The sequence below is a fragment of the Palaemon carinicauda genome, chromosome 11, assembly GCF_036898095.1.
Source record: "Palaemon carinicauda isolate YSFRI2023 chromosome 11, ASM3689809v2, whole genome shotgun sequence".
In the NCBI taxonomy this organism is placed as follows: Eukaryota; Metazoa; Arthropoda; class Malacostraca; order Decapoda; family Palaemonidae; genus Palaemon; species Palaemon carinicauda.
Genome location: NC_090735.1, coordinates 109,961,109 through 109,988,459, shown reverse-complemented (window position 1 = coordinate 109,988,459; position 27,351 = coordinate 109,961,109). Strand labels below are relative to the sequence as shown.

Here is a 27,351-nt window from a genome sequence, read left to right as displayed (position 1 = left end):
TATTAATCTGTAGCACCGTCGTTCAGTTAGTTCTTTGTGCATGCAGCATAAGATTTCTCATAATCCTGACCACCCTTTGCATTCAGATTTTCCCATACTATACCATCCATTACGCTGTTAAAGGTATGCAGTTAATTCTAACAACATTGCTTTTTCCATTAGATTCAATACTACGCAGTATTCTAGAAGTTTTAATCCAGCTGTTACCAAATTGAGGAGTGAACTTCCTAATCTGGTGGTTAAAATCTGTGAAACTTCAGGAGTTCAAACCTGTTGCAAATGCTTTTCTCTTCAACGCGTTGACATAAGTATCTCTTCATAGTTTATATATGACTGGTCGATTTAAGCATTGTCACATATGAAAGTATTTATTTTTTCTAATTACTTTTCATTCATAGTTTACTCGTTCTTCCTCTATTTCTATTCTTCACGGGGTTGTGCTTTCCCTGTTGGACCCCTAGGATTGTAGCTTAATGATAATAATAATAATAATAATAATAATAATAATAATAATAATAATAATAATAATAATAATAATAATAATAATAGGTATACAAATGAGAGATAAATAATTATGATGGTAACAAAGACATAATCCCAATGGTCCCCCAAAGTATCATGGGGGAAAACAAAACAAGTAGTAAAACAAGACTTTCACTACTTAATCTCAAAATTGATTTTTTTCTTTTTGCTTGAAAGTTGACATGCACTTTCAAAACATTGAGTTCCTTTAAAGTGGCGTCATAATAAATTGAGTTATATGTGTTTATTTTTTCGGTTTTTTGTTTACATTTCAGGTGTTTACCTTTAGGACATCATCTCATCTATATCGTTCGCGTATTCGATAATTAATAATGATATACTTTAAACGTATTGACATACGAATTGTCACCAACAATATTCTTGTAGAAACTAGTATTACAATGCCTAACACTGACCACAATATTCAGTATAATTTTATTTATCGGATAAACTGATTCAGACTGTTTCGAAAACATCGAAACACCAAAACTGTTTCGTAACATCGTTCGAAGGTTCGTAAACCATCTAGGACCAATTGCTTGACGTTAAGTCCTGGACGGTAATTCTGAGACACAGGAGCAAAATTTACCAGAAACTAATATGGACACAAATATCAATAATGTTTACTAAACTTAATAGTATGAATACTCTATCTATCATAAGGTAGATACCCCACTGTAAAGCTATAAGATTAGTACGGATGAAAAGGTAAAAAAAAAAAAAAAATTCATTCCCGCATTCAATCGGTTTGGCATTGTTCACTTTCTATGAAGACCAAAGTTTAGGAATCCAAAGATATGATAACTGTTTATTTATCTTAGTCGCATGCACACGAACCCGCAGATTTTTGTTTCTCTCCAATAAATGATATACGGTAGCAAGAACCTTGCAAACAAAGCCTTTTTTCCCTTCATTCCTCCCGTTCACCTCTTCCCGTCTCTTTGCTCACTGTATAAGCAGATAACTTAATTTCCACACTAATATTAAACAGTAGCAAATGCACACCTCCCTCTTGCTAAAATCGGGTAGGTAACTTTTTATCTGTATTTTCTTCGTTTTATATATATATATAATATATATATATATATATATATATATATATATATATATATATATATATATATATATATATATATATATATATATATATATATATATATATATATATATATATATATATATATATATATATATATATACGGTAATTGTTTACAACACCACGCTCTCTATTTACTCCAAAATAATGCAATCCTGCAGTTCTCATCTTCTTTCTCATAATTAGGTGGTTATTTAAATTCTGGGAAAGCAATAATTAGCAAGATATGTTGAGGAAGGGGGAAGGGGTATAAAAAAGAAAATAGCACGGTTTCCTCACTAAACGACTTGGAACTGACATGTCAACATAGTCAACCAAACAGAATTCGTGATGCCAGTATATATAAACAGAAGTTTGTGATGCCAGCGAACATTTGATATACTATATATTCAAAATAAACTTGATTTAAAATGGATTAATTTACTCAAAAGTGTCCATAAAACATGTAATTTACAAATAGTGACACTTTTAAGTAATCACTCAAAGGCTTTCAATACTGTTAAAGTTTTGACGGAATCAAAAGCTTTCTCATAGTCTATAAATGCTACACATAGTGGTTTGTCATATTCTTTTAAATTTTTCCCATTAACTGGTTAATTACGTTTATATGGTTAGTTTTTGAATACCCACTTTAAATCCTGCATGCTCTCTTGGTTGATTAAAGTTTAGCTGTCTTTCTATTCGGCCTGATATGATCTTTGTAAATATTTTTTTTTCATATATTATTGAGAGTAAACTTTTGAGTCTCCCTTGTTTTGTGAATTAGTATAATGACTCATATTTGTTAAAGTCTTATGTAATCTCGTGTCAGTATGCTGTACGAACCATACGAGGTTTGAATGAGGTCTAATGTAATTTTCATCTTTTTATGAGGTATTGCGTCATGTTTTGCAAGAGATTATGCAATTCTTATATTTCCACGTTTGGAATATTCTTGAAAACCCCAGAGTTAGTTTTATCTCTTTTTTTTTTTTTATCGTTCCGAGGAGGGAGGTGGGGAGAGTTAGCTGAGAGAGGGTTATCTTGCAAGCAAGGTTCATTCGCCTGTTTTTTTGTCTTGTTGGCACCCTTATGCCACTAAGCCTTGCCCCCCACGCCACTAGAAGAATCTATTTTAGAAGGATCTAGAATAATTAAGTCAATATATATGTGCCCCTAGAAAATGCATAGGGACAGAAGAGATCCAGCCTAATCCTTTGTAAGAGCCAAGTTCGCCTCTCTCTCGCAAGTGCCTCGAGTGTGTGCCCTCTCCAAACTGAATAATTTTTTACCCAACATATATCATGTGTAGTGTTCAAACGTTAGTAAAGCAATGGGATAATATTTCAAGTGTAATGTATTAATGTAAATAATGTGTGTAATATAATTTTTTGTAACATGCCCTGTGTGTTTAGGTTAAAACAGAGAAGTGTATTTATTCTATATATCTGTTCGATTACCTTGTGAGTCAAAACACGTAAGTGTATTAATTACTTTATGTAAATTTCCTTTAGTATTCACTCTTTAGAGTGTCAAGGTGTTAACTATTTTCATTAATTATCAAGAATAAATATTTGAGTAAAATTTAATTTCCAGTGAAACAAGTGATTACATAATTTTCAGAGTGTAATATTTCCTTGTCTTAGTCTAAGGTTCTGTTCAGATTTAATATTTCAAGTGATTCATTTTGGTGATAGTTTTTGGGTATTAAAGTTGTTTTTATTTTATAAAATACACTTATTTTTGTAAAGTGTGTATTATTTCGATCACCAGTATTTCTTACAGAGCTCTCTCGTATCCCTGACTGAGAATCGAAGTAAGAGGTTGTTTTGAATAGTTCAAGTAATCAATATTGAGTGTTTTTATGTATTGCCATCTGGGAGTTGCATGATTTCTCAGAGTTAGGGTATTATTCAAGTGTAAGAGATTTATGTAAAAACAAACGGATGAGTTTGGAACTCGGGAGGTTAAGTAATTTGCCAGCTGTAACATATATATTTTGGTGCCCAGACCCGGGACCATTTTATATATATTCATATATATATATATATATATATATATATATATATATATATATATATATATATGTGTGTGTGTGTGTGTGTGTGTGTGTGTGTGTGTTGAATTAAAGATCTGAGTAAAGTCATATAATTGATGTGGCATAAACATGGTTTCCTCGTGTAGCTTATTAGTCTTATTTTCACTTTAACTGCAGATGGATTTGTATAAAGTATTACCTGCTCTATGTGCAACGCCAAATTTGTATGTATTTATGCATATTATTATTAAAGGATTTGTTATAACATCAGTAAACTACCCATTATATGTATGAATATTGACACGGCTTTCTCTGTATACTTTGAGGTTGGAAATCTTATCTAATTTTTGTTATAACTGCACTTTTTTTTTTTTACTCCTAAATATTTTGATTTCCATCTTGTTGATAAACCATATTTCTTCTCATTATATATTTTCATACTAAATTGTTCCAAGTTTTTTTTTTTTCTTGTGTGCCAGTTGTTTATTGATATAATCATCATCTCCCATGCCTATTGACGCAAAGGGCCTCGGTTAGATCTTGCCAGTCATCTCCATCTTGAGCTTTTAAATCAATACTTCTCTATTCATCCTCTCCTACTTCATGTTTCATAGTCCTCAGTCATGTAGGCCTGGGTCTATCAACTCTTCTGGTGCCTTGTGGAGCCCTGATGAAAATTTGGTGAACTAATCTCTCTTGGGGAGTGCGAAGAGCATGCCCAAGCCATCTCCAGCTACCCCTCACCAGGATCTCATCCACATATGTCACTCAAGTAATCTCTCTTATAGTTTCATTTCTAATCCTGTTCTGCCATTAAAGTACCAATATTCTTCTGAGAGCTTTGTTCTCAAATCTACAAAATCTGTTGGATATTGTTTCATTGTTATACCACGACTCATGTCCACGTAGTAACACCAATCTCCCTAAACTGATATATAGCCTGATTTTTTAGATGAAATTTCAGGCGATTTGATTTCCCAAATTCTAGTTAACCTAGCCATTGTCTAATTTGTTTTTTTAACTCTTTCATTAAACTCAAATTCTAAAGATCCTGTATTACTATTATAATTATTATTATTATTACCAGCTAAAGCAGCTACAACCCTAGTTAGAAAAGCAAGATATGCTGTAAGCCCAAGGGCTCTAACAAAGAAAAATAGCCCAATGAGTAAAGGAAATAGATAAACGATATAAGAAGTAATGAACAATTAAAATAAGATATTTAAAAACTTTAAACAGATATTCCATATGTAAACAATAAAAAAAAAACTTATGTCAGCCTGTTCAACATAAAAACATTTGCTGCAAGTTTGAACTTACATATAATGGCTCCTAAATATTTAAAAGATTCCATCTCATTAATACTTTCTACTTCTAATGATATTTCCTTTTCCATTGCTGAGTCCGTTCTCATCATCTGTCTTTCTTCTATTTATCCTGAACCCAACCTTATGTGATATTTCATGCATTCTGGTAAGCAAGCTTTGCTAGGCGGTATATCTTAGCAATCCATGTTTGCTAACGGTTATATAAGCGAATGAGTAACTGGCGGAGTAACGAGAACTTTGGGTGTGGAGGAATTCCCCCCCCCCCCCCCACATCTTGTTGGAATCACTGGCAGCAGGTTGACGGATTGGGTTTAAGGCGATAGTCAGGATGTCTTCGGCTTCTACTCCTCATGCCTGCCGGATGATCTTACTGAAATTAGTTTACTGATATACCTAATCTTCATTAAACCAAAATTTTCTATCTTTCAAATTACTAAAATTCAGTCTATTATCCCTGTTTGTACGCTAATCACCCACAATATAAAAAGATTACCAGTTATAAAAAAGAGAGACTACAGTATTCTGTATAGTCCTTACCCAATTTGCTTCTGGAGGTGGCGAAGGACAGTGAAAAGCGGCGCGTGTATTATAAATATTTGTTTATACACAAGTTTTCGTTCGTTTGAGGCTCATTTGTGTAATGATGACTGCTAATTAGAGGGTTATAAACATTGAGTTATATACATTGTTCATCATTTATTCTTAATATGTTTTATGTTCATTTGAGTTATATACATTGTTCATCATTTATTCTTAATATGTTTTATGTTCATTTCAGATTGACCGTGGTCATTGTTCAATAATAAAGACATTTGAATAAATGGACCAAGCTCTTATTTACTTATGTGGTTAAACTCACCCTAGAAGCTATCTTTGCCGGGGTAGTGGATGTCCTTCGAGTTGCAACTCACCAACCAACGAGGAAAATAGCAGGAATTTCCCGCCCCACGACCTCACAACCTCATACCCCTTGGCCTAACACCCTACCCTCTACCTGAACAACAGCTACCTGACAACTCCTACAGGTGAACCCTTTACTAATTTACTAAACGATCTAACTCTCTCGTCACTGCGACAGTGTTTTCCAAGTTGAATTAAAAAAAAAAAAATTCTAAATTACTCGAATCACACAACAGCTTATTAAACCTAATTATTAAATGACTAATGCTCGACTTGCTCATGTGTAGCCTACAGGGCTTACTTTTATTTTAGATTCGAACAACTTTTAGTAATTAAGATCTGCTCATTTTGTTGCTTTTATACCTAAAATAAGTTACACTATATTAACTTTTTATATCAGCGAAGTATATAGAATATGTAACAATATCAGCCTTGGGCATACACAATTGTTCCTTTTACAACTGATCTCAAATATACCCTCTTTAGTCCTCTATAATGTAACGGCTTGAATTAAAACTGATATAAGATAAGATAGGTATAATTTACAAAGACATGTAAATGTCATTACCTGGGACTACAACGATTCTACGTTACTTTAATCAGTGCTTATTGTCATTGACAAAACTGATTAGAACCTCTTTATTATCTATTTGAGAGTAAAAACGCCCATTTTCAAACAAATCTTTTAACTATATACTTTGATATTGTTGGAATCTATTTAGTAGCAAGAGCCCGACAGCTTAAATCATCAATTTTTTCACTTTGAATTGAAGTTTCCCTATCGTTCATAAGTATTTTTACCCATAATATCTAGTAAATTAGTTTGGTTTATCCTCTTGCATTTAAAGAAAACAAAAGTTGGATTCAGCACAAAAGATAATAATATTTTAATCTAAAATATAGAATTCATATAATATTTATATAGTTTTTTATTATTTAAAAAATATTCATACATAAATAAGCTTTAAAATATAAATTTGATAACCAAAGTGCTGTATTTAAATCAACTATTACTTAATATGAATTAATTGTATGTAGGAAACCATTCCAAACAATGTCGACAGTGTTGGAATTGTGTTGAATAGAATGTGCTATAAGGTAAATGTAAAGCTGTGACGTCACAAGCAGTCGACGTGTTTACATTGAACCTCATCAAGTGTATTTGTCAGATTGAGTGCAGGAATTTCAGTGGTTTGAATATTTCGAAGTCCTGTTTGAAGGCCGTTTTGACATTATTGCTGCTGTATGTATCTCGGATTGTTACGTTAAAAAATATTCTATCAGAGTTTCTGTGGTTGTTGTTTAAGAAACTGCGTAAATTAGGTAAAAATAGCGAAGCTTACACGTCAGTAGGCTTACGGTAGTTTGGTTATTTTTTGACACTTCCATTGCCCACTAAATGTTAGTTTTAATAGGTAGGTTCAAAACCGTAGCCTGAATTGACATATAAGTATAATCACTTCCGTTGAATGTTCTCTGCAGGAGTGATCCCTCTACAGGGTTCATGACTCCCTTACCGTAGAGGTCATTGAGTTAAAGAAAGTAGACACCTTGTCCCGGCAGGCTAAGGAGATAACCTAATTCAATTTGCTGACTACAGGCCAACTTCATGGAAGGTCATGATAAAAGCTGGTTACCTAAAGCTAATAGTTCTCCCAGGGCTTGTGTAAAATTATATGATAATTACCCTAAAACTATGAAATAAAATGAGTCTATTCCTTTGTGAAACAAACATATTCTACATGGTATAATTTATGTTACATAATGGAGTTAATCCAATCCAGGAAGCCTTTGTATATCAACGGCCAGTTCCTCCCACATACATAGAAAACAGGAATATTCTTCCCTTGTACTAGTCGTTTGTGAGACTTTGCCGCTGTACTATAAAAACTGATCCGTTTTTCTGCAAAACCTTTACACAAGAACACCATCCAACCCAAACTTTCCCACCTAACCTAACCTATAAGCTGTGTCCTTACCTACTTAACTACTTAACTGGCAGTCATCATACAGACAGTTGGTCACTGTCATACATATATCCCCCAATCCAGTAAAAATTTTGATTTAATTAGGTCTTGTAAATCATGAAAATTGACCGTAGTACCATTTGCTGATAAAAGAAAAAAATTTTACATCTAGGAAATGATAGTAACATTATTATAGCTCAATATTCCTAATAAAGAAGATAAATGTTCTTGGTATATTTCTAGGTACTTTGAACTGTATTGATTACAATAATTGTGGGAAACCCATATTATTAGAATTGTTCATGTTTTAGAATAATAAAAGTTATAACTGAAAAACCACATTTGTTCCAATACTAACAAACTTTCCGTTATTTACGTAGATATCCTTTCAACGGCATCTGGAGGTATCCATTAGACTTTAATTGCGAGGTGACGACCCTGCCTAACCGCTTAAGCTGGTAGGCTGGGGGGTACCCAGCCACTTTTGTATACTGTATACAGTACTCCCGCAGCGGTGAGAGACGCCTCATTTTCTTTTGACTCAGTAGAGATCGCACGTGTCCGTTCTCCTCCTGACTGTCATTGGACTTTTTAATTTTTGCTTTCTCTTTGCAGGTGTACGTGTCTTCATCGGTGATTGCCTTTAGTGTGTTAACGTGTCCAGGCCGAGAGGGTGCCGTGTGCGGGACCTTCATGTCGTCGATAGAGACCGACCCGTACTTTCTGTGTCCTACGTGCCGAGGGCATCGATGTGAGCAGGCTTTGCCCTGCGTAGAGTGTAGTGAGTGGTCTGCCTCCCAGTGGGAGAAGTTTGGGTGGCTTAGGAAGAAGTCTAAAAGTGATAGTTCTCCCTCAGGGGTGAGCGGTGCGCATTCTTCTTCTCGCACCCCCAAATCTCTCTCAAAAGCTCCTCGTGTGCACTCACAAGGGACGTTCGAGTAGGAGTGCAGATCTCTTAACTCCTTGGCAACCCCGGGGTACTGGGGGGTTTGTTGCTTCCCCTAAAGGAGCAACTTCTCCTCCAGCCACTGGTGAGCCATTCTCCCTTTCAGTTCTGCTGCAGGTGTGGTCGTCCTCAAGGATTTCAAGACCCCCTTCGAAGGAGGAGCTGCTGTGCTTTCTTCAGCGTGGTGCCAGGAGGGATCCTTCTCCGGAGCTATCGACATCTCACACTCTGGATCTGTGCGAGGTCCATCTGTTGCTTACCCTGGCCCTTCCATGAGTGGACGAGGTTATCGTTTGCCTCTCCAACGACCCCCTGCTGACGACGAACCCTCTCTCCATCCTGGAACCTCGTCGTCCCTTAACCCTTTGTTTCTTCCCACAGGAACCCTCAAGTTACAGGTGACGGTCTCCCGAGGATCAGAGCGCCTTCCACCAGCAGCGCTAGGGGACGAACATTGCCATTGCCTCTCCCTCTGGACCTTCTTCCCCTGATCACCGTTCGCGATGATTGGAAGCTCATAATGATCATAGGTCATCATGATCCGAGCGCTCTTTGCCTAGAAGACGATCACGCTCTAGAGCTTTGTGCTCACTAGACCTTTGGTCTCAACGCTGTCCTTGGCGGCATTCCTCTTCACGAGGACGAGTCTCGTAATCACTTTCTCCACGATCGTAACCAAAGTCTAGACCTAGGTCCAGACACTTACGTTCTAGATCTTCACAATCTAGATCATGAGGACGGTACTCGCGCTCGCGAGAATGACGCTCACGTTCGCGAGGGCGGCATTCGTGCTCGCGAGGGTATAGTTTACGAGAACGATGTTCTTGTTCGTGAGGACGATGCTCACGTTCGCGAGATAGGCACTCGCGGCGTTCACACCATTCTGAAACGAGAGCTAGACACTCCCATTCATGTATATCACCATCACAAACCGCGATTTCATTTAGAGGTAGAAGTAGGCGTACCTGCAGTTCATTGGCGCGTAACCCCTCAACTAGACCTTTCAAATGTCCTCGGACCAAATCTGATGATGAGAACGACTACTCCTCCCAATCGTAGACGAAGAAATACTGTACAGTACAAACGATTTAGTCTCTTATAGAAGGAGGAAATCTCGGTTACAAATGTTTTCAACGTTCTCCAACCGAGTTCCGGACACGATTATAATTTGAGCTACGCCCTTATGTCCGTCCTGCTCCCCGGTCTGCGTTACTGGTCTGTAGATAGACTTATGCTCATATTGGGCTGTATTAATGGTCTATAGATAGACTTATGCACATTTGTTCCGTAACCGAAATACAAACCACGTTATTTACATAGGGGTTTACTTTCGGCGTAGCTGAAATGACGAGCCATTAGATTTTAACGAGGGTTAAACTACCCCCGCGCTAGTTAGCACGGGGGTAGGGGAGGGGTAGCTAGCTACCCCTCCCGCCCCCCCACACACCGGTGAGCTGCCTCGCTTCAATATTGGCTCGGACGATGTACAGACGTGTCTGTCTCGTCCTCGCATATTTGACAGCCTTAATCTGTTTTTCTTTTTCTTTCAGTTGTGTGTTTGAAGTCGGCCTCTACCTTTTCTTCCCATTATGCGGAAATGCCCTGGACTTCCCGACCGCCCCTGTGGAACATTCATGTCGGCGGTCGATACAGACCCTCACACCCTTTGCCCGCAGTGTCGAGGTCAACGGTGTGAAAGTGGTAATGTTTGTATGGAATGTAGGGAGTGGCCTACCTCCCAGTGGGAGAGGTTTGCCCGGTGGCGTAAGAAGAGTTCTAAGCGAGACCGTTATCCCTCAAGGACTGCCTTGGGGAAGGAAGGCTCCAAGGACACTTCTTCCGTTGTCCGAACCTCCTCCGAAGCTCCCACTCATACGGTCTCTCGTGAGAGGCCGCCGAGTGGTAGCGTAGGTCCTTCTTTTGTTTCCCAATCCCGGGGTTCGGGAGGGGCGTTGCCTCCCATAGCGAGGCAGCTCCCCCTCCTACTCCGGGGGAGGACATTATTGATTTTGTTGATTATGACCAGACTGTATCTAACAATGATCTTTTCCAGCTTTGGGCTTCCTTGGGGCTTAAGGGCTCGCCCTCCAAGGAAGCCCTGTTTGATCTGATCCAGTTGGGGGCAGCTGTCCAACAGTCGCCAGTAATAAAAGAGGTAGACCCTCTGGCTATTGTCGACGTTGTTGTGGCAGAGGTGTCCGACGGGTCGGGTCAAACCCCAGCTGCTACTGTTGCGGATGTTGCTGAAGGCTCAGGTTCCCCCTCCGAACATCCTTCGAGGGGAAAGCAGGGTCCAACGGTCTCTCCTGCGGGTGTTCCTCCCTCTCGGGGGAGTCCACTAGCAGAGACTCCTCTTCAGAGGACCGACGACGGTGATACCCTGCTTCGAGGTCGTCTTCGCCGTAAGACTCGCCCTCCTCTTCGCCGCCGAGGCCTTCCTTCTCCTTACAAGGGAGTTAAGAGGCGCCTTCTCTTCGGGTCTTCATCTTCGTCGTCCCCTGCAAAGGACTCTTCTCGTCGGGAGTAATCCGTTGCAGTAACATCTCTGGACCTTTCCGCAGATCGTTCGCGATTTCCTGTGCCTGCCAGACCTTCCTTGTTAACTCAAGCACCGGTCCCTTCGGGGCAGAAGGGCTTATCCCACGTTGTGGGTAAGTCCCTTCCGCGCCAGGTTTAACCTGTGCGCCCTTCAGTAGCGCGCAAGCGCCACCGCTCTTCTGATCGCCAGCGCCCTCCTGCTCGTCAGCGCTCTCCTGCTCGTCAGGGCTCTCCTGATCGCCAGCGCTCTCCTGCGCGCCAGCGCTCTCCTGCTGAAGAGTCACCTGACTCTCCTCGCCAGCGCTCTCCTGATCGCCAGGGCTCTCCTGCTCGCTAGCGCTCTCCTGATCGCCAGCGCTTTCCTGCTCGCCAGCGTTCACCTTCTCACCAGCGCTCTCCTGCGATTGAGTCTTCAGACTCTTCTCGCCAGCGCTCTCCTGATCGCCAGCGCTCTCCTGCTCGTCAGCGCTCTCCTGATCTCCAGCGCTCTCCTGCTCGCCAGCGTTCACCTGTTCGCCAGCGCTCGCCTGCACGTAAGCGCTCTTCTGTTTCTGCTGTGCGCCCTGCGCGTCAACAGTCTCCTGAGCGCCGTCAACCTCCTGCTCGTCAGCGCACTACTGCGCGCCCAGTTCCTGATGCGCGCCAACGTTCGCCCACGCGCCCACGACCTTTGGATCTGGGCGCAGGCTAGGACATTGATCCTTTGCCTCGCCAGCATTCCCCTGCGCGTCGACCGCCGCATACGCACCACCGTGCGTTTTCTCCGTGCGCACTTGTAAAGTGCATGCGCGCCCGCGCGCCCACGAGTTGACTCCTGAGCCAGCCCACGAGCCTCCGCCTTCGAGCACATCAGCGCCCCCTGGCCCTGCGCCCCAGTTGGCAACTTCTCTCCGCACCACTACCCGCCATCCTAAGCGTCAGCGATCTCCTACGCGCCCGCGCGATCACTCGCCTGTGCGCGAACTCTCGCCAACGCGCCCACGCGTCTGATCGCCACATGTCACCGACTCGCCCACGCGCTAACTCGCCTGTGCGCAGTCGGTCGCCTTCTCGCTCCACGCGTCATCGTTCGCCAACGCACCATCGTTCGCCAACGCACCATCGCTCGCCAACGCACCATCGCTCGCCAATGCGCCATCGCTCGCCAACTCGCTTTCGCTCGCCAACGCGCCATCGCTCGCCAACGCGCCATTGCTCGCCAACGCGCCATCGCTCGCCAACGCGCCATCGCTCGCTAACGCCCCATCGCTCGCCAACGCGCCATCGCTCGCCAACGCGTCATCGCTCGCCAACGCGCTTACGCTCGCCTTTGCTCCACCGATCGCCTATGTGCCATTGCTCTTCTGATCGCCAGCGATCACCCAGGCACTCACGCACACCCTCACCTGAGCATTCACGCACACCTTTGCCTGCGCGCCCCCTCGCCAGCGCGCCCACGCGCCCACTTACCCGTGCGACCCAGCGATTTTGCCAGCGCGACCCCCAACGTGACTCCCGCCGGGTTTCGCAGCGCGCCCAACCTTGCGAGTTGCCGGGGCCGCGTGCTTCCAGATCGTCCTCGCGATCGCCATCTCGTAAGCGCCGAGCACGCTTCCAGGAGCAGGAAGATTCATCGGAAAGGTCCAGGCAACATTCTTCTTCCCTTTCTTCTTTTCAGGCAGGCCCTGTAGTATCCACTCCTAAGGATCAGCCGATCCCCTTCCCTCCAGCGGGAATCGCTGACACTGCGTCAGTCAGCCGCCAGCCTTGGTTTGGTTCCCTGATGAAAGCGGTCATGCAGGCTATGAAGCTGATCTGGGACTAAAACCAAAGGCTCCCTCGCCCCTGCTGAAGAGAAGGAGAGGAGTGGATTTCGCGGTAACTTTTCCCAGGGTTAAGCTGGCTCCCAAGAGGTCCGTCGGGAAGGGCCCTTCCCCTTTGCAGGCGTTTTCTCCTTCTCCTGCGGACGAACCTTTCCCGTCCTCGGGAGAATCCAGCGAGGTGAGGCACTCTCCCACGGCACCAATGGGAGGAACCCCACCTCAAGGAAGAGAAACGTCTCGCATAGTAGGGTCCTTCCAGACCTCTTTGCTGTAGTCCTGTATCCCTCCCAGGAGGGAGCCCAAGGACTCAAAGACGATACCCAAGTCATCCTCGAGGTTTCGTTCAGAGCCAACCGTACCCCTGGAGAACGTCCGCGTGTCCCCCCAAGAAGAGCCATTGGGGACAAGAGACTTAGCTGCCAGTCCACAAGGAGGAGAGCAGCGTGAGTCAGAGCACACCTTCTGGCAGGTCCTTAATCTAATGAGGCAACTCAAAAGTTTTAAGGACCCCGAGACTGCACCCTGCGAAGGCAAGGATACGGTCCTGGACCAAGTTTATGGCATTCAGAAGCCCCCCAAGGCCAGTGCAGCCCTGCCATGGTCCCAGGGGGTGAAGAGTGCCAGGGACAAGGTCGAGGGCCAGCTTTCCGAGCTCGCCTCCTCCAGCCGTTCTTCTGCCGGGAACAAGCTCCTTCCACCTCCTCGCGTTCAGCAGAGGAGGTACTTCGAGATCATGGAGGAGTCTTGTTTAGCTCTTCCCCTCCACCACTCAGTGGAAGAGCTCACCAGAGGTCTCTCTCTAGAGAAACTCAATGCCCGGCAGGTGACATTCTCAGCGTCTGAGATCCTAAGCCAAGAGAAAGTCGCTAAGTGTGCCATGCAGGCCACTTCGTGGCTGGATGTCTGGCTAGAGTCTCTGGGCATCCTATTGCGCTCTGAGGACTTGTCCAAGGAGAGCAATAGGAAGGCCCTGGAGACCTTCCTCCTCTCGGGCACGCGGTCCATCGAGTTTTTGGCTCACCAGGTCACTAACCTGTGGGCTAACTCGATTCTAAAGCGTTGTGATGCGGTGACTGAGAGGTTCCACCCGAAGGTCCCCGCTATGGATGTCAGCAAGCTCAGACATTCCTCCATCCTTGGAGGAAACCTGTTTGAGCCCAAGGATATAGAACGGACAGCTGAGAGGTGGAGGAAGACGAGTCATGATTTGCTCCTCCAGAAGGCCCTTACATCTCGGCCCTACAAACCTCCAGCTCCTCAACAGCAACAGTAGCCTCGCAGGACCCCGAAGCAGGCTCCGGCAGCGAAGACCAAGGTGTCTAAACAGCAGCCCTTTCCTGTCAAAGACAAGAAGGGCAGAAATCCTAGAAGGAGCGGCTGAGGCCGCAAACGCTAGGATTGGCAATCCCCCTGCGTGTCCACCTGTAGGGGGATGCCTGCAAAGTTGCGTGCTCAGGTGGCAGCAACACGGAGCCGATTCCTGGATGGTCTCTGTGATCGAACAAGGATATCGCGTCCCGTTCATAACATCTCAACCTCCCCTGACAGCGAATCCAGTGTCGTTGAGCTCCTATGCTATGGGATCGGCAAAGGGGCTAGACCTTCGGGCAGAAGTCGAGACCATGCTCAAGAAGGATGCTCTCCAGGAGGTCGTAGACGGCTCCCCAGGCTTCTTCACTCGAATTTCTTGTAAAGAAGGCGTCTGGAGGCTGGAGACCTGTCATCGACCTCTCAGCCCTGAACAAGTTTGTCAAGCAAACTTCGTTCAGCATGGAGACAGTAGACACGGTCAGACTTGCAGTGAGACCGCAAGACTTCATGTGCACACTGGATCTGAAGGACGCGTACTTCCAGATCCCAATCCATCCGTCTTCCAGGAAGTACCTAAGATTCAGCCTAGACAGCAAGATCTACCAGTTCAAGGTGCTGTGTTTCGGTCTCTCCACAGCACCCCAGGTGTTCACCAGAGTGTTCACACTGATATCTTCGTGGGCGCACAGGAACGGCATCCGTCTCCTCCGTTATCTGGACAACTGGCTGATCCTAGCAGACTCGGAGTCGACCCTTCTTCGACACTGAGACAGGCTTATGGGAATTTGCCAAGATCTAGGGATCATGGTAAATCTCGAGAAGTCCTCTCTGCTCCCAACACGACTGGTATATCTAGGCATGATATTAGACACCAATCTCCACAAAACCTTTCCATCAGACAACAGGATAGCAAGGCTGAGGAGGGTTGCAAAGCCTTTCCTCAGTCGAGAAGACCTTCCAACCCAATCTTGGTTATGTCTCTTAGGTCACCTAGCCTCCCTGGCCCGTCTAGTTCCGAACGGCTGCCTCAGGAGGAGATCCCTGCAATGGCGGCTCAAGTTCTGGTGGGATCAAGGCATCGATTCCCTGGACTCTCTGGTCTGATAGGACCTGCGGAACGGACGGACCTGCGATGGTGGCTGACCGACGACACCCTTCTAAAGGGAGTGGATCTTCTCATCCTTCCCCCGGATTTGATGCTGTTTTCAGACTCATCAGAAGAAGGGTGGGGGGCCCACGTTCTGAACCAGAGGGCCTCAGGCCTATGGTCAGAATCAGAAAAGAACCTTCACATCAACCTGCTAGAGATGAAGGCTGTATTTCTGGCCCTTCAACAGTTCCAACAGACCCTGGCGGGCCATTCCGTAGTGGTGATGAGCGACAACACCACAGTAGTGGCTTATATCAACAAGCAGGGAGGTACCTTTTCACGACAGCTATCCCATCTTGCAGTAGAGATACTGAGATGGACCGAAGTCCACTCGATACGTCTATCAGCTTGCTTCATTCCTGGCAAAAGGAATGTGCTCGCTGACAGTCTGAGCAGAGCTTCGCAGATAGTGAGTACCGAGTGGTCTTTGGATCCTCAAGTAGCCAACAAAGTCCTGACTTTGTGGGGTTCCCCGACAGTGGACCTGTTCGCGACAGCCTTGAATTTCAAGCTGCCGCTGTACTGCTCCCCAGTCCCGGACCCCAAGGCACTCTGGCAAGATGCCTTCCAACAACGGTGGTACAACATCGACGTCTACGCCTCTCCACCGTTCTGTCTGATGAGAAGGGTGCTCAACAAGACCAGACTATCGGTCAACCTGTTGGTGACCTTAATAGCTCCGCCATGGCATCATGCAGAGTGGTTCCCGGGCCTTCTGCAGCTCCTGACGGAACTCCCGAGAGAGCTTCCCCCACGACACGAGCTACTCGGACAACCACATTGCAACATCTTCCGCAAAGCCGTAGCATCGCTTCGGCTTCACGCCTGGAGACTATCCAGCGTCTCCTCACTGAGAGAGGCTTTTCGCAAGAAGTTGCGGAAAGGATGTCTCGACACCTGCGAAAGTCATCCGCAGGGGTCTACCAGGCGAAGTGGAGAGTCTTCTGTGGTCGATGCCACTATATCAGCAATAGCGGAGTTTCTCGTGTATTTGCGGGAGGAAATGCGCCTTTCGGTCTTGGCAGTGAAAGGCTATCGCTCAGCCTTAAGCCTAGCCTTCAGGCTGAAAGGAATAGACATTTCCTCCTCGCTGGAACTTTCCTTACTCATACGAAGCTACGAGCTTACCTGCCCTCAGTCGGAAGTGAGACCTCCTCCATGGAACGTGGTTCGGGTCTCAGGGCTCTGAAGAGACCTCCGTTCGAACTATTACGCCAGGAATCTGACCAACACCTGACTTGAAAGACGGTATTCCTGCTCGCCCTGGCTTCGGCCAAGCGAGTCAGTGAACTTCGTGGTCTCTCAAACGACGTCGCCCATTCAAGGGGATGGGGGGAGGTAACGTTCAGGTTCGTCCCTGAATTTTTTGGCAAGACTCAGAACCCTGGAGTGCCGAACCCACTCCTTCAGGGTTATGAGTCTCCGTTCCGTAACAGATGACCCAGATCATCTGCTACTCTGCCCAGTAAGAAGTCTGAGACGTTATCTGAAGAGAACAGCTGCAGTCCGTCCCCGCGTGCAAGCTCTGTTTGTGAGCACGGGAAGGACGAAGAGGAGGGTCATCAAGAATACCATCTCGGCCTGGATTCGGCGGACCATTCATCATGCCTTGAATCCAGACCCTCCTCCGTCACGTCGCCCTAGGGCACATGATGTCAGGGGCATCGCCATGTCCCTGGCCTTCAAGAGAAACTTCTCTGTGACGCAGGTGCTACAAGCTGGGGTCTGGAAGCGTCAAACGACCTTCACAGCCCACTACCTGCAGAACGTGACCCACAGGAGCCTCGATACTTTTTCTATCGGCCCTGTGGTGGCTGCACAACAGCTGGTATAACCTCAGGCTCCTTAATGGACAAGTAGCAGAAGGTTGAGGGCACTGTTACCCGGTTTTAGTCTGCGTGAATGAAAGAGTATGTCTGGCCCTTACATCTTTCTTCATCCTCCCCTCTCTTGGGGAATGCAGCATCCTGGGTCTCTGCATAGCTGACCTCAAACCTCTGCAGGTAAACCATGCTTCCTTGTGTTCCTAGTATTAAGGATAATACTGTCGCGTCCCCCATACCCTGACGAGGTGGTATGAGGACGTCCTAGCCTAGAATTTCATCTAAAGGACTTCAGGTCAACTTCCTAGGACGAGTCACACTTCATTTCTCCACACACAACTTATGTAGGCCGCACGTTTCTTGCGTAGCAAGAAACTTGCGAGGCGCAGGGACTCTTTTTCTCGAGTGCTGCTCACTCGGATTCTGAGTCCCCGGGTAAGCCAAAGCCAGTAAGGCTGGGGACTTTCCACCCTGCCTAAGGGTAAGTCACCCTATGTAAATAGCGTGGTTTGTATTTCGGTTACGGAACAAATGACAAATTCAGAGATAATTTGTATTTTTCCTAACCATACAAACCTTAGCTATTTACACATATTTGCCCGCCAAGACAAGTCCTACCTCTAAGTGAAGTGAGGCAACTCACCGATGTGTGGGGGGAAGGGTAGCTAGCTACCCCTCCCCTACCCCTGTGCTAACTAGCGCGGGGGTAGTTTAACCCTCGTTAAAATCTAATGGGTCGTCATTTCAGCTACGCCGAAAGTAAACACCTATGTAAATAGCTAAGGTTTGTATGGTTAGGAAAAATACAAATTATCTCCGAATTTGTCATATTACCCGTACGATGACAGATTGAAATTACGTCTCGATCTTATCCCTTAGTAGTAGCTGGGTGCGTTTGGTAGTTACCGAATGGTCTCTTGTCTGAAAAGCAGTACTGGATACCTGTTTGTTCCGTAACCGAAATACAAACCACGCTATTTACAAAGGGTTATTACTTTTAGCGTAGCTGAAATGGCGAGCCATTAGAATTTAACGAGGGTGTATTACCCCCGTGCTAGTTAGCGGGGGGGTAGGGGAGTGGTAGGTAGCTACCCCTCCTCCCCCTCACACACACGTGAATACTCACTTTAACTTTTGGCTCGGACTGTGACAGACGTCTCTGTCTTGGTCCTCGCTTGGCAGCCATTGTCTGTTTTGTCTTTACTTAATCGCTTACTTTTCTTTTACTCAATATATATGTAAACATGTTTTCATGTTTGTATATATATTTGAGTATAGAAATAAGTAAGTTTCCTTTTCAGATGTGTGTGTGTAGTGTACGATATCTACGTGGAGGCCTCGGCAGTTAGGCCACCACGGCGTATTTTATGGGTGGCGATCGAGTTTGACTTATGTCTTTCTCTCTCTCTCTCTCTCTTGAGGTCGTTCACCCTTTTACTACGTGTTACTACGCCCTTGTAGCCTAGCTTCCTTTCCGCGTGGGGGGGGGGGGGTTGCTACGTCGTACGTTTGTATCAATTAGTTATGAATCTAATTGTAGTTGTTTTTTTTTTTTGTTTTTCAGCTTGTAGAACGATTTCTTTCGGGGTTTTCGTTCTTTCTTTAGTGTTCATTCATTTTTAAATTACATAATTACATAGTTACATAATTATAATTGTTATAATTCTGTTTTGGTTACAGCTCTCCTTCCGCGAGTGTAAGTGGTTGTGAGGGCACGTGCCCGTTGTGTAATTCTTGTTCCTTTCCCTCGGGATTCCTCTTCGGAGCCTTCCCGGGGGAATGAATGTGTACTAATATTATTTGTTTTATTTTTTTTTTACAGTTACCGATCTAGTTCGTTTCTGTAATATAGCAACGGTGTGAGCCGTCTGGTTGAGTCCTGGGGATTCGGCTGTTGCTGCCTCCCCCCTTGTATTTTCGTCAGGGGCGTGTCTCCTTCTACTGGTAGTACTCCCGTGTCGACGGACAGCTCTCCAGTTCATTTTAGAACAGTCAGGAGGCTTGCCTCCTTGGGCGGATAACTTTTCTTCCTAGGGAAGTTTTTCCTGTCCAGGCTTGAGTTTTTCCCCTTTTGGGGGGTTCTTCGCTTGCCTTTTTTTCGTGCGACTATGCTCTTGGTGCTGAGCGGTCGCACCTGCAGTTTCGCTCAAGGAGCTGGGCAACTGCAGGAGCTCCTCTTCGGAGGATTGCTCCTTTTAGGTCACTGGCTGACCAGTCTCTTCCTCGAAGTGTTTCTCTTTCGTTCGCGAGAGAGTACACTCATAGAGACTTCTCTTCGGAGGTTTCTTCTGTTGCTGTTGCTGTTGGCCTCCCTCGCCGTAAGGCCCTCCGTCCGCCTCGTCGTAAGGGCCTCTCATCTCCCTATAAGGGTGCTTGAGGCGCCCTTTTGGATCTCCGTTTGCAGCCTACAACTCCTTTTTTTCTCGATCTTCCGCCTTGGTGCAGATGGACAGAAGTCTGATCTCGTCTTCCGACGGGCAACGGTCTTCCCGACGGACAACGGTCTGCCCGACGGACAGCGGTCTTCCGACGGACATCAGTCTCCCGGCGGACAACGATCCCTTCGGGGCAAAGGGTTGCCACCACGGGGGTTCTTCCCTTGCGTGTCAGGGTTTCCCTGCGCGCCCTTCTGCTCATCAGCGCTCTCCTGTTCGTCAGCGCTTTCAAGATGATCTTCCCTGCGGTTCCTGTTACGTGCCCTGTGCGCCCACGTTCGCCCTCGCGATCTAGAACTTCGGTTCAGGTCGGGGTCAAGGACTCTTCTTCTTTGCGCAGGCTTCCACGCGTAGCCTTCTGCTCGTCAGCGATCATCAGCTCGTCAGCGATCATCAGCTCGTCAGCGATCATCAGCTCGCCAGCGATCATCAGCTCGTCAGCGATCATCAGCTCGCCAGCGATCTCCGGATCGCCCACGTGTGTTACAGCTGGCACGCCAACGTTCTCCAACACTTCTGAAGGAACATGGTTCGCCAGCTACTAGCTCACCTGCGCATGCTGATCGCCATCGCGCGACCGTCAACTGCGGATGCTGATCGCCATCGCGCGACCCTCAACTGCGGATGCTGATCGCCATCGCGCGACCCTCAACTGCGGATGCTGATCGCCATCGCGCGACCCTCAACTGCGGATGCTGATCGCCATCGCGCGACCCTCAACTGCGGATGCTGATCGCCATCGCGCGACCCTCAACTGCGGATGCTGATCGCCATCGCGCGACCCTCAACTGCGGATGCTGATCGCCATCGCGCGACCCTCAACTGCGGATGCTGATCGCCATCGCGCGACCCTCAACTGCGGATGCTGATCGCCATCGCGCGACCCTCAACTGCGGATGCTGATCGCCATCGCGCGACCCTCAACTGCGGATGCTGATCGCCATCGCGCGACCCTCAACTGCGGATGCTGATCGCCATCGCGCGACCCTCAACTGCGGATGCTGATCGCCATCGCGCGACCCTCAACTGCGGATGCTGATCGCCATCGCGCGACCCTCAACTGCGGATGCTGATCGCCATCGCGCGACCCTCAACTGCGGATGCTGATCGCCATCGCGCGACCCTCAACTGCGGATGCTGATCGCCATCGCGCGACCCTCAACTGCGGATGCTGATCGCCATCGCGCGACCCTCAACTGCGGATGCTGATCGCCATCGCGCGACCCTCAACTGCGGATGCTGATCGCCATCGCGCGACCCTCAACTGCGGATGCTGATCGCCATCGCGCGACCCTCAACTGCGGATGCTGATCGCCATCGCGCGACCCTCAACTGCGGATGCTGATCGCCATCGCGCGACCCTCAACTGCGGATGCTGATCGCCATCGCGCGACCCTCAACTGCGGATGCTGATCGCCATCGCGCGACCCTCAACTGCGGATGCTGATCGCCATCGCGCGACCCTCAACTGCGGATGCTGATCGCCATCGCGCGACCCTCAACTGCGGATGCTGATCGCCATCGCGCGACCCTCAACTGCGGATGCTGATCGCCATCGCGCGACCCTCAACTGCGGATGCTGATCGCCATCGCGCGACCCTCAACTGCGGATGCTGATCGCCATCGCGCGACCCTCAACTGCGGATGCTGATCGCCATCGCGCGACCCTCAACTGCGGATGCTGATCGCCATCGCGCGACCCTCAACTGCGGATGCTGATCGCCATCGCGCGACCCTCAACTGCGGATGCTGATCGCCATCGCGCGACCCTCAACTGCGGATGCTGATCGCCATCGCGCGACCCTCAACTGCGGATGCTGATCGCCATCGCGCGACCCTCAACTGCGGATGCTGATCGCCATCGCGCGACCCTCAACTGCGGATGCTGATCGCCATCGCGCGACCCTCAACTGCGGATGCTGATCGCCATCGCGCGACCCTCAACTGCGGATGCTGATCGCCATCGCGCGACCCTCAACTGCGGATGCTGATCGCCATCGCGCGACCCTCAACTGCGGATGCTGATCGCCATTACGCATGCTGCTCCTCATCGCACAACCCTGAACGATCGCCCTCCTGCGGATGCTGATCACCATCGCACCCTTTCACGCGATCATTCACCTGCGCATGCTGCTCGCCATCGCACAACCCTGCACGATCGCCCACTTACGCATGCTGCTCCTCATCGCACAACCCTGAACGATCGCCCTCCTGCGGATGCTGATCACCATCGCACCCTTTCACGCGATCTTTCACCTGCGCATGCTGCTCGCCATCGCACAACCCTGCACGATCGCCCGCTTACGCATGCTGCTCCTCATCGCACAGCCCTGAACGATCGCCCTCCTGCGGATGCTGATCACCATCGCACCCTTTCACGCGATCATTCACCTGCGCATGCTGCTCGCCATCGCACAACCCTGCACGATTGCCCGCTTACGCATGCTGCTCCTCATCGCACAACCCTGAACGCTCGCCCTCTTGCGGATGCTGATCACCATCGCACCCTATCACGCGATCATTCACCTACACATGCTGCTCGCCATCGCTTACCATCACGCGGTCATTATCGCCAGCGATCTTCTTCACCTACGCGGCAGCACGATCCCTCGCCGTCACGCCATCGCTTGCGTTCGTCGCCTCGGACACGTGTTCATTTACCTGCCCACCCTCACGCCCACTCGCCTGCGCGACCGCTCGCTCGCGCGACCGTTTGCCTACGCGACCGCTCGCCTGCGCGCCCGCGCGACCATTCGCCTTTGCGCGACCGTTCGCTTTTGCGCGACCATAGTTCGCGGCGAATTCCACAGCCGGTGGTAGCAGCAGGGACGCGTGCTCCTAGACGGCACTCGGGATCACCTCCATCCAAGCACAGGTTGGTAGTGCAGGACGAAGACAGGTCAGTACAGCATTCTTCCCCACCTTCTTTTCAGGCAGGTACCGTCGGGTCCACTCCAAAGGATCACCCGATCCCTTTCACCTTAGCGAGGATTTCGGACTCTGTGTCCTTGGAGCAGCAGACATGGTTTGGTTCGCTGGCACGGGCGTTAATGAGGGCTATGAAACCAGCACTCGCCGGCCAGGGTAACAAACCAGCGGCTGTCTCTCCTACGCTGAAGAGAAAGAGAGGAGTGGACTTCGTGGTGACTTCCCCCAGGGCGAAGTTGGTTCCCAAGAGGTCGGTCTCGAGGGTCCCCTCTCCTGCACGAGTACTCTCTCCTTCTCCCGCCCTGGAAGGATTTTTGGCGGAGGGGGCTTTCCGTTCAAGATTTCTCCATCGGACAAGGGGTGACTGCTTACCTCTTCCTCTGGGAGCTTACCAGGTTCTTTCCCTCCTCGGTTACGGCCCGAGGTTTGGTTCAAGGAAGCTACAGGAAGATCAAGGGTACTTTCCTCCTCTCGAGCTCAGACACCTTGGCCTTTCGTCGTTAAGTATCTACTTGCGGACAAGCTCGATGTTGTACCATCTGGACGCGCTAACTGAAGGCTTCCTTCGGGTGTCTCATCTGTGGAGGTCGACGACCTCAGACACCCTTCCATCCTTGAGAAGAGTGTTGTCTGTGCCCAAGGACAGAGACTTAGACAGCTGCTGTGCGGAGTAAATCGACTTCCGGTTTCACTCCTCCAAGGCGCTTTCTTCCAGACTCTGCAGGGCTCCAGAGCCCTTTTCTTTCAACCACGTTGGCCTAAGTTATCGGCTACGACAACTGGGACAAGGTGTCCAATTGCAGTTTCCTCCTGTCAGGAACAGATGGCACGGGAGACTCCCCCGGGGGGGCATAGTCCTAAAAGGAGTTCACGAACTCTAGGATTGCAGGTTTTTTCGCTGGGAGGATGCTTAAGGTTACTCATCCGAATGACAGCTTCCCGATGCCCATTCCCGCACAATCTCTGTGAGTAGCCAAGGATATCGCGCCTGCCGTCTCTGTCAGCGAATTCAGTGTCTCTGAACCTCTATGCCATAGCGTCAGCAGAGTTGCCCGGTTGGGCAGAATGATCCATACCTTAGGCGAAGGTCTTCCTTAGGATCATCGACGGCTTCACCCCCGGCCCCCTCAGTCGATCCTTCCTTGTAAGGAAGGATCTGAGAGGGGATGTCCATAGTCGACCTCTCAGCCCTGATCAAGTTTGTCGAACAAACTTCGGCCAGTGTAGACCAGCAGAATCGATCAGACTGGTAACGAGGCGACAGGACTCCTTTAACCCTGGATCGGAAGGACGGGTACTTTCAGTTTCCATTCCATCCATCTTCCAGGGTGCTCGTCGAATTCAGCCTAGACTGCAAGTATTCCTGCTTATGATGCAGTGTGTCTATCCCACCGTGGCATAGCAGGTTTGTTTCCCCAGAGAACTCTCCCTGCCTTCCTCTTGGCCGCTCAGGTGCAGGCTTCCGCCTCCTCTGCTGTTTGGAGGGCTGGTCAACTCCAGTAGGCTCGGGTTTCGACCTTCTTCAGCGCCGGGACAAGCTTCCGGATGCTGACCATGAGTGTGGGCTCATGGTATTTTGCTTGGAGCCTTCTCTTCCTCTGCCTCAACATCTGGAGTATCTGGCCATGATATTGAGTGAACCGCCTTACCACATTGGAAACCCCGCTTCTCGTCCGTCCAGCGAGGTTAAGCAACGTCGGTACTTGGATGGGTGACCACCTGGGGACGCCAGATTCTGTTACCACATCCTCCGAGCCTTCCTTTCGGTTGACTGTGGCAAGACTGAGGAGAGTCGCAGTACCTGTTCTCAGTCAAGCAGAGCTTTCAGCCCTACCTTGGAACGTTTCCTAGTTCTTCTTTCCTCATTGACCCGTCTATAGTCCGAACGGTCGCCTCAGGATAAGTTCCATGTGGGGCGATCCAAGTTCCGGTGGCTTCAGGCAATGTTTAACCGGACTCCCTGGCCCTATGGGACCAGCGGAACTATTAAACCTGCAATGGGTGTTGACCTATGGAGCCTCTTGATGGTAGTAGATATTCTCGTCCTTTCCCCACATTCTTGATGCGGTTCTCGGACTCGTCAAAGGAGAGGGGGGGGGGGGGGGCATGTTCCGGTCCAGGCCTATGGTCAAGACCTGAAGGATACCTCTCCATCATTCAGGCAGGCTTAAGGGCCTTAGTCTGGCCCCTCTTCAGATCCTACAGCTCCTGCCAAGTCGCCCCGTTGCGCGTCGACTTCATTCTAACCAGCAGGGGACGCATTTTCACACCTTCACATCTTGCAGTAGAGATACCGGGATGATTGAGATTCTCTCAATTCCACCATCGGCTCTCTCATTCCAGGCAGGGGAATGTTTCTCTCAGACTATCCAAGCAGAGCCTCATAGAGAGAGTGTACCTAGGGGTCTTTGACCTTGGGTAACCAGCAAGTGCTGGTCTGGGGGACCTGATCGCGACACCTTGGAACCTCAAGCTTCCACTAGTCTTCCCCCCCAGTCTCAGACCCCGAGACTCTGGCAAGATGCATTCCGGTGATGGTGGGACAAATTCGACGCCTGCGTCTTCCCTCCTTTTTGTCTGCGGACAATGGGTCTCAACAAAACCAGGTTGTCTGTCAACCTTTCAATGGGAGAGCTCCACTGGGACTACGCGCAGAATGGTTTCTGGACCCTCTGCTTCCCCTGACGGAACTCCCGGGAGAGCTTCTCCCACGGCGCAGACTACTCAAGCAACCACACTGCGACATCTCTCCCGAACCGGGGCGTCGCTTCGGCTTCATGCCTGGAGACACTACGCTTCCTCCTCTAGAAGAGACAACCCGCTACAGTCGCGGTACGGAGGTCGCGTCATCTGCGATAGTCATCCACAGGGGTCTCCCAGGCAAAGTGAAGAGTCTAAGGTGGTGGGTGCCGTGGGAGATATACCTCTTCCCGTGAGGCCTCTTCTCCAGCAATAACGGTCTTATTGCCTTTCGGCGGGAGGAAACTCCTTTCCGCTCTCGGCAATGAAGCCTGTCGCTCAGCCTTTCCCTGACCTTCAGGCTTAAAGGAATAACTTTTTCCTGCCCGCTGGATCTATCCTCGCTCATGCGAAGCTACGATCGTCCCTGCCCTAGTCGGAGGAAGACCTCCAACTTGGAGCATGGCTCGGACTTTAGTCCTTTAAGAGATCTTCTCAAGACCCTTTTACGACAGGCCTCGGATTGTATTCCGCCTTGGGTCTTCTGCTCACTCTGGCCACGGCCAGTGTGTAAGCAATCTTCTTGGTCTCTTACTACTCCCCCCTTTCTAAGGAAGAGGGGAAGGCAACATTCAGGCTCGCTCCTGAGTTGTTGGCTAGACTCAGAATCTGAGGGTCCCGACCCTTCGGTCCGATTCATTCAAGATTTCGAGTCTCCATTCTGTGTGTGATGTCCCAAGACCTTCTCTTTCTTGCCAGTAAGGAATCGAGAGGTTAGCGCTGGGAACAGCTGCAGTTTGGCCTCAGTTGCAGCCGATTTGGGAACACAAGGAGGACATGGGGGGAGAGTCACCAGTATACCTCTTCAGCCCGGACTCGAGTACATTCATCTCGACCTGTCTTCAGACCCTCCCCCGTCACGTCGCCCTACAGCACGATGTTGGATACATCGCAACGTCCTCGCCTTCGAGTAATACTACTCTGTGACGCAGGTGCTACAAGCTGGAGTCTGGAAGCGTCTGATGACCTTCGCAGCCCGCTTCCTGCAGGGCGTGACCCACAGGAGTCTCGATACGTTTTCTATCGCTCTGTGGTGGCTACACAACAGCTGGTCTAACCTCAGGCTCCTTTTTGGACAGGTAGCAGAAGGTTGAGGGCATTGTTATCAGGTTTTAGTCTGCATGAACGAAAGAAGTATGTCTGGCCCTTACTTCTTTCTTCATCATCCCCTCTACGGGGAAGCAGCATCCTGGTCTCTGCATAGCTGACCTCGAACCTCTGCAGGTAAACCATGCTTCCTTGTGTTCCGAGTATTGAGTCAATACTGTCGCGTCCCCCATACCCTGACGAGGTGGTATTGGGAACGTCCTAACCCAGAGTTCCTTCTGGAACTCCAGGTCAACTGCCTAAGACGGGTCACACTTCTTCCTTCACACACAAGCTTACGTAGGCCACATGGTTCCTTGCGGAGCAAGGAACTTGTGAGGTGCAGGGACTCCTTTTCTCGAGTGCGACTCACTCGGATTCTGAGTCCCCGGGTAAAGCCAAAGCCAGTATGGCTGGGGACTTTCCACCCTTCCTAAGGGATAAGTCACCCTTTGTAAATAGCGTGGTTTGTATTTCGGTTACGGAACAAATGACAAATTCGAAGATAATTTGTATTTTTCCTAACCATACAAACCTTAGCTATTTACACATATTTGCCCGCCAGCCCTGTCCCCCAAGACAAGTCCTACCTCTAAGTGAAAGTGAGTATTCACGTGTGTGTGAGGGGGAGGAGGGGTAGCTAGCTACCACTCCCCTACCCCCCCGCTAACTAGCGCGGGGGTAATACACCCTCGTTAAATTCTAATGGCTCGCCATTTCAGCTACGCTAAAAGTAATAACCCTTTGTAAATAGCTAAGGTTT

At 48.3% G+C, this 27,351-nt stretch overlaps 2 protein-coding genes across 3 annotated transcripts in view; both read left to right on the top strand.

The window, feature by feature from the left end:
- The window catches only part of Uba1 (ubiquitin-like activating enzyme 1), a 472,916-nt gene that overhangs the window by 126,546 nt on the left and 319,019 nt on the right, over window positions 1–27,351 (top strand).
- Window positions 6,951–27,351, top strand: part of LOC137650116 (dymeclin) — a 243,632-nt gene continuing 223,231 nt past the window's right edge. Inside the window, exon 1 of one of the 2 annotated variants that reach the window (XM_068383247.1) lies at window positions 6,951–7,106. The gene's annotated coding sequence lies outside the window, so the exon portion shown is untranslated. Of the gene's footprint in view, window positions 7,187–27,351 lie in introns of both variants that reach the window. The other variant, XM_068383248.1, reaches the window with a different exon arrangement.